Here is an 8,069-nt window from a genome sequence, read left to right on the forward strand (position 1 = left end):
TTGTTTCTTTGGAAAAAGAGGCAAAAACCCTAAAAATGGAAAAAAAACCCTTACAAAGGGAAATCGCATCGGAAAAAGGCAAAAGATCGGACTTAAGCGAAGGCGGAAGAAACCTCGATCCACCAATCCGATGTATCAGATCGGAGGCAGACACATATGTGATATTGGGACCCTAGATCTGGTGATTGCGATCATGCGATACACCGATCGCCGATGATCGGATCGGCGAATTGGCATCGGCAATGCACAAAACCCCTAGGCCATATGCCCCTAGGCCATATGCGACGCCATATGCGATAGTGATCGCGATGAGCAATCTCAGCCATCGGATCGCGAAAGAAATGGACGGCCAGGATTTAATCGGCGATCGGTGATTGTCAAACCCGACAGATTTCATAAGCAAAATTCATAAATTTTGAAATCTGGAAATTCAGATTTTCTATGTATTAATGCTTTTCAGTGTAAAACTCGAAATACAAAGGAAAACGCCCGAAGGCGATAAAACGGACCCGAAGGGGAATTCTAAGCCCAATTGCATAGAAATTGAGTTCCGTAAAGGCGGGTTTCGGGCGGCCCTCAAGTGGTAAATGGTATTGGGCTGGCTCCGCCCAATCCCACACACTAGTCGACACATGGCTAGTGGAGGAGAGAGGAAAACCGCCTTTTCGGGCGGGTAACCTCCGTACTCCTAAGCCGCTCGAAAATGCATGATGATCGTTGGATAAGAGGTCTTGTAGATCGACGGTGGAGAGCGCGATAGAGGCCAAAGGCAGACTCGATACGATATTAGGGTGGATACTATAACATTTGAAGTCTGATATGGGGAAAATTGTCAGGATTTTCTTTGTATTTGGGATTTTTCGTAATAAACCCAAATACAAAGGAACCCGCGCCTATGCGACTTGCGATAGCGATTTAAAGGTGGACCTGATGGAATATAGGGCAGATTTAATGATATTTCAGGTCTGATAAACGACAGATTGGCAGATTTTCTCGTGTTTTAGTGTATTTTTCTGTGTAAACAGAGAATGAATATTATGAGGATTTCAAAGGCGCCGATGTTCCTTCCATTACAGAACAGGTGGCCACCATCCCTGAAGGCGTTTAGCAATGATTGCTAATGCTCAAAGGGGGATTTGAGCAGACAAAGGCTAGGAGCTAGAGAACCCAGAAGAGGAAAACGAACCGACAACGAAGCCACAGAATGACAAAGACCAAAAAAAGAAAAAGAAGTAGTGCTGAGACAGGAGCGCAAAAAGCTAAGCCAAAGCAGGAAGCAGAGGCAAAGAGAGCAGAGGGAGCAAAAAGCTACTGCGCAGAGCAGCCGAGGGAGTCACTTGGAGGTCAAGTGAAAAGCCAGAGAGCCGTAAGTTGCAGAAAGCTAAGCCAAAGTAGGAAGCAGAGGCAAAGAGAGCAGAAGAACCAAGAGCCAAGAGCCGGAGCCGAGAGCTAGAGCGAGAGCCGAGAGCTAGAAGAACTGAGAGCTTCAAGAGCCAAGGATAAAATGGTGTCTAAACCCATTATTTCTGTGTAAAACAGTGGAGTTGAGCCAAGAGCTTGTAAAAGGACTTTACCATAATCCCAGAGAGCCTAGTTGAGTTGACTAGAGCTCATGGAGGCGTAGCCCAAAAGCTTTGGGTGAACTCTTAATTAAATTGTTGTCTTATGTTTGTTGTTTTATTGCTGCATTATATCTACTGTTGTAGTTGATGTTATATCAGTTCAAGCAAATAGACTTAAAAACACATAAACAATCAACAATAAACATAAGCATATACCTTATTTCAAGCACATATTTAATTCCACATTGGTTAATCATAACGACTTGACAATATTTGAAGCTTTGGAAGTGGGAGAGGTTCTTGAAAATTAGACAAGAAGCCTAAGTGCACCATTTACAGATCACGTAGGAACCCCAACTGAGGTGAAAGTCGTAATCTTCGAATGAGAAAGAGAATTAAACACAAACATTGAAAATCAAGAGATTGATGTAGAGGAATGGGAAACAATCATCAAAGACCCAGGGAATACCAGAGGACGCCAAACACTATTTCGCCAAACTATCCAACAGTATTGGGTCATGAAAAACATCCTAGCCTGCTCTATGACAACCTATAAGGACAGAGAAGACTCGAAGGAGGATAGAAGGGCCTGCAAAGGGAGATACAATCTGTCCAAATGAAGTTGTATAACAACAACCTCACTATGAACAGGATTGAACAGAGTCTTCAGAATATGATGAGAAGTGAAGTTCCGGGTTCAAGCGTGAAAGCCCCAGCCCCGGTGGATTCTTCAGATGAATGAAGCAGACCAGTCAATATAATTTTGTCTATATGACGGCTAGCATTTACTTTTTTAGCAAGAATTATATAGTTGATAAAGTTGCCAATGTAGCATGGATGGTAAGAAAAACTCTTTTTAAATTTTGGACAGCATTCAATGCAGACAGGTGGCCAACAGACCTGGTTTCTTGCGGGCAGGTTGAGGCCACCTGCAATTTTGTAGAAATCATACTTATTTTCATGAAATATTAATAGAAAAGGGATCTACCAAGCTTACACAAAAAATATCAATAAGCCTCAAATTTTAATTTTTTTAGATAGAATATATATATTTTTAGATAAAATATATTATAATGGAAATATAACTAAATATAGTGGATGACTTGTGGTTGGATAATTTTATCAATGAACCAAAACCTTATCAACATTATCAACCAAACTTATTTCATAATTGCGCCAAAAGGCGCTCTCCAACCCAATATGGAAGAAATGTTGTTATGTTATGTTATGTGATGTAAACATTTTCTCTCAGTCAAATTAGATAACAATAAAAATAAATGTAAAATACAATTAAATAAATAAATAAAATATAAAAATGAAATTAATAATACTATGGTTTTCCTTGGTATTCTCAACCCATGGTTTTTCCCATAGCATTCTCTAAACCAAGTTTTTATTAAGAATTTGAAACATGATTATCTTAAACATATTATAAAGTTAGGTCCTCTATTGTTTAACATTTTGATTTGGTCAAATTACATAAAAATTAAAATAAAACTAAAAATAAAATAAAATAAAAAATAAATTAATAATTTTGCCAACCTTAAATTTATAATTTTGCCAATCCATGGTTTTCCCATGGTATTCTTAACCTATGGTTTTTCCCATAGTATTATCTAAATTAGACTTTACTAAGAATTGAAACATGATTATTTTAAAAATATTATAAAGTTAGATAAACATTTAAAATACTCTAAAGTTTAAAAGTTTCTTGCCCTGGGTGGTGCTCTATAGCCGAATATGGTAGAAATGTCCATGGCTTTCCATTGTATTCTTAACCCATGGTTTTTCCCATGGTATTATTGGTTTTTCCCACAATATTATTCTCTAATGTAGCATATATAAACCAGTGCATACTGGTTTTTAAAATTTACAATTTTCCAATTTTACCCAATAATATTAGTTTCTTCATGTTTACTCTGTCTATTTGCCCGACAAATTTTCATTGGTTTCTAATCAATGATTTTGGATTCTTACGAAGGTAACCACTGAAGTGGAAGATTTTCTTTGTCGTCTTACTTTAACCATTTTTCTATTTATAAGTTGTTTCATAGTGATGTTGTAGGAAATTGCAAGGGTTTTCAATGTATTTTAGCTAAATATGGGTTGTTTTCAATCTTTTTTATAGTTATTGCTTCCGGCTGCAACATGTTTAAAAGGAGGGTTACTCAAACATAATAGAAGATTCAACGATGAATCAAACTAGTAGGCCTTCCATTTTCTCACAAAATAATATGATTGATTTCACTTTAAATTTAAATTTATTTATCAAATAAGTGTTAATTAAATTTTGTATTTGAAAATAACACAAATAAATCAATTTTGTGAGGCTAGTGTGGAGTCTTCACCTATGGCAGGATTTGCGTAGAACTTGACATCAACAAAGGCTTGCCTGACAAAATTAACTTAAAAATAGGTGATTTTCACTAGACCCAACAACTGGACTACGAGAACATTGCTTTTCAGTGTCGACTTTGCCATCAAATAGGTCATCTTTAGAACTCTTGTTCTAAAAAAACCAGTGAAATGGAAGCCCAGATCTAAAGCATGGAAGCCATGCAACTCGCCTCCTTGAGAAGAGGAGGATTCCTCTTTCTCGGATCAAGAAGATGACGACTTTGATAACAACATGCTCCCATGAGACGAGACCCAGAATTCAAATATTCAAAAGCCTTGTGAAGGAGGTCAGAAGATCTAAGTTTTGTCAGCCAAAAGAGAAGAACTCAATAATAATGCTCTAACGAGTGCCATGAAGTGCGCCCATGAATCAACCTCCTCAGACTCTAACAATGATGCTTCCTTAGATTGTCAGAACAATCTTAAGATAGCTTTGGTAGCCACACCTCGAGAAGGTTGGACCAAAGTAATAAAGAAGAAATGAAATAAAGGACACACTGGTGATCAACCCCAAGTTGCACGATTCCAATGGTTCTGTTTTTTCGTATTCTATATGTGTTCTCTATTTTGTTTCATGGTCATCCTTAGGCTTGTTTTGTCTACGGCCATTTTCAAGCTGGTTCTATCATATGCTATCAATGTAAAACTTTTTTATATTAGTAGAAATATTTTTGTACTGATTTACAAAAAAAACAAAACACAAAGAAATCAATAGATTAAATGGTAAGAAAAACTCATTATTAAGTAGAATATTTAAAAATTAACAAAAACTAAATCCCAACTAACAAAATAGACTTCATATATCAAGTAAAAAAAACATTTATAATCTCTAAAATTACATTTAAAATAATAATAATAATAATTAATAATTAAACTAGTTTAAATTTATCTTCCGATCAAATCTCTTTTTACTCTACAAAAACGAATTTCAATTTCAATGAATCAACTCAAAATCCCTATTAAAAAAATATGTAAAAGTTCGTCAACCACATCATTAGTTTTATATGCCAGAGATATGATTAGAGATTCCAAATATTGTGAAAATAGAATAATCATAATCAAAGTCAACCATTTGATTGAAGTATCCTCTAAGCAAAACTGTGTGTAGGCTCTAAAAGACAGTCCCTGCAATTACCAGTGTGCTGCATAGATCTTAATGGTTGTGTCATTGCCGTTGATGCCTATTCAGCGTTAATTCCATTTTTTGCATCGGCTTCACCAAATTCCATGAAAACCAGCGGGCAAAACATCCGCAGCAGTCAAAATGGTGCGACCTTAACAACCCCAGAAACAAAACGATGCGAACATTTATGTGGCCAGTGCTTCAGCTTTCTCGCAGAACAATGGCTTCAACAAATTCTCTTAAAACACAAGACAGTGCAATGGCTTCAACAAATTTTCTTAAAACACAAGACAGTGCCAAGACTACCTGCCATGGTATCTCGGATTTTACAGGCAAGTGTTTAGACTCTCATACGTATGTTTATAAGATACTGCAAGCCTGTATTGAGAAGAAAACCTTAACAGAGGGAAAACTTGTCCATGCCCAGATAAACGAGAGGGGATTAATGGCGGATAGACTATTGGGTAACACGATTATCAATATGTATGCCAAGTGTGGATGTTTGTTAGATGCTCGCAAAGTGTTTGACGAAATGTCTGAACGAAACATCTGTTCATGGACTATGATGATTGCAGCTTATTCAAGGCATGGTTTCCCCGTGGGAGCTTTGGAAATTTTTGGCCGAATGTGGCAAAGAGGCGTGCAGCCAAACCAGTTCACGTTCGCCAGTGTTCTGCGAGCGTGTGCCAATTTGGAGGCTTTAGAATATGGTGTGGAGATCCATGGAGATGTAATAAGGAGGGGTTTTGTTTCTGATGTTGTTGTGGAGAATGCTCTTGTGGACATGTATGGGAAATGTGGGTGTATAGAGATTGCACGCCAAGTGTTTGAAAAAATGTCTGAACGGGATATGGTATCATGGACAACTATGATTGCAGGATATGCGCAAGTAGGGTATCTTGATGAAGCCCTGGAGCTATTTGACAGAATGAGAGAGAGAGATCTATTTTGTTGGACAGTAATGATTGCTGCATTTGCACAGGGAGGTTTGGGTTATAAAGCCGTGGAGTTTTTCTGGCAAATGGAATTAGCAGGCCTCCGGCCAGATGCCAAGGCTTTTGCCAGCGTTCTTGCAGCATGTGCTGATTTGGAAGCTCTGGAAAAGGGTATAAAAATCCACGGAAAGATAATCAGAAGGGGATTTGAGTCTGATGTTGTTGTGGTGAATGCCTTGATAGACATGTATGCGAAATGCGGGAACATGGAGCAGGCATGTGAATTGTTTAGCAAAATGCAGCGACAAGATATTGTCTCCTGGACAGCGATGATCACAGGATATAAACATAATGGTTTTGGAGAGGAAGCTCTCAAACTTTTCAGGCAAATGCAAGTTGCAGGTGTGGAGTCAAACCATAATGCCTTCAGCAGTATACTTTCAGCATGCGCGGAGTTTTCATATCTGAGACAGGGTATGCAGATTCATGGAAAACTAATAAGTAATGGTATTCAGGCTGATGTAACTGTGGTCAGTGTGCTTATAGACATGTACGCAAAATGTGGGAGGATAGAGGAGGCACGCGAATTGTTTGACAACATGCACGAACGTGATATTGTCTGCTGGACTGCGATGATTGCAGGGTATGCACAAAATGGGCTGGGAGAAGATGCCCTGAAGCTTTTCCAACAAATGCTATTGGCAGGTATGATACCAAACTCAAAGTCCTTGGCTAGTTTTCTCCCAGTATGTTCGAAATTGGCAGCCCTGGAACAGGGGATGGAGATCCATGGAAGAATAATCAGAAGTGGATTTAAGTCTGATACCACTTCAACGAATGCTCTGATAGACATGTATGCAAAATGTGGGAGCATAGACAAGGCATGGGTGTTGTTTGATGAAATGCATCCACGGGATGCTGTTTCCTGGACTGCTATGATTTCTGGGTATGCACAGAATGGGATGGGAGAGAAAGCCCTAAAACTTTTCCAACAAATGCAACTGGAAGGCATGAAGCCAAATTTGAAAACCTTTACCAGTGTTATTGCGACGTGTGCCAACTTGGCATCTCTTGAAAAGGGTATGGAGATACATGAAAATATAATCGAGAGTGGATCTCATCCTGATGTCATTTTGGTGAATGCCCTAATAGACATGTATGCAAAATGTGGGAACATCCAAAAGGCACGGGAATTATTTGACAAAATGCAATATCGAGACATTGTCTCCTGGAATACAATGATTGCAGGATATGCCATGCATGGGCATGGATTGGAAACCCTTGAACTATTTGAACAAATGAAACACTGTGATGTGAAGCCAGACCATATCACCTTACTCGGTGTTCTGACTGCATGCTGCCATGCAGGTGTAGTGGACGAGGGCTACTGGTTCTTCAATTGCATGGGTAAATATTATAAAATCACACCTGCAATGGAACACTATAGCTGCATGGTGGACCTTCTTGGCCGTGCTGGGCATCTAGATGAAGTGCAAGGTTTCATCGACAAAATGCCAGTAAAACCTGATGCTTCTGTGTGGAGTCGTTTTCTTGTTGCCTGTAGAATACACGCTAATATAGGGCTAGGAGAGTCTGTTGCAGAACGCATTTTTGAGCTAGATTCTGAAAATGATGCACCTTACGTGGTTCTCTCAAATATGTATGCTGCAGCTGGTAGGTGGGTTGACATTGAGAAAATACGGAAAATGATGAAAGACAGAGGATTACGAAAGACACCTGGATGCAGTTGGATTGAGGTCCATAAAGAGGTGCACACTTTCTTTGTAGGTGATTGTCAACCCCCACAAGTGAAGAAAATATCTACAATGTTGTAAACTTAGTCTTCGGGAAACAAAGGTATTGACTCTTAGGATAGGTTCCCAATACAACATATCCACTTAAAGATTCGTAGGAGGTTAAAGGCAGAGTCGTTTCCCAAATTCTCACTACAGCGAGAAACCAGAGATGGTAATTTGGTTGTTTGCCAATGGGTTTGTATTTCAATGGTGAGGGTGGTGACGTTTCAAGCTGCTAACCAAGGTTCCATTCCCC

General features: G+C 38.8%; 1 pseudogene; it reads left to right on the top strand.

The window, feature by feature from the left end:
* The first annotated feature begins 5,257 nt into the window (after positions 1-5,257).
* LOC149138629 (pentatricopeptide repeat-containing protein At2g13600 pseudogene) lies at positions 5,258-7,852 on the top strand (annotated as a pseudogene).
* Positions 7,853-8,069: the final 217 nt, after the last annotated feature.

The sequence above is a fragment of the Pinus tabuliformis genome, chromosome X (genome assembly GCF_031772625.1).
Source record: "Pinus tabuliformis cultivar Carrire ecotype Pingquan chromosome X, CPIR1, whole genome shotgun sequence".
Lineage (NCBI taxonomy): Eukaryota > Viridiplantae > Streptophyta > Pinopsida > Pinales > Pinaceae > Pinus > Pinus tabuliformis.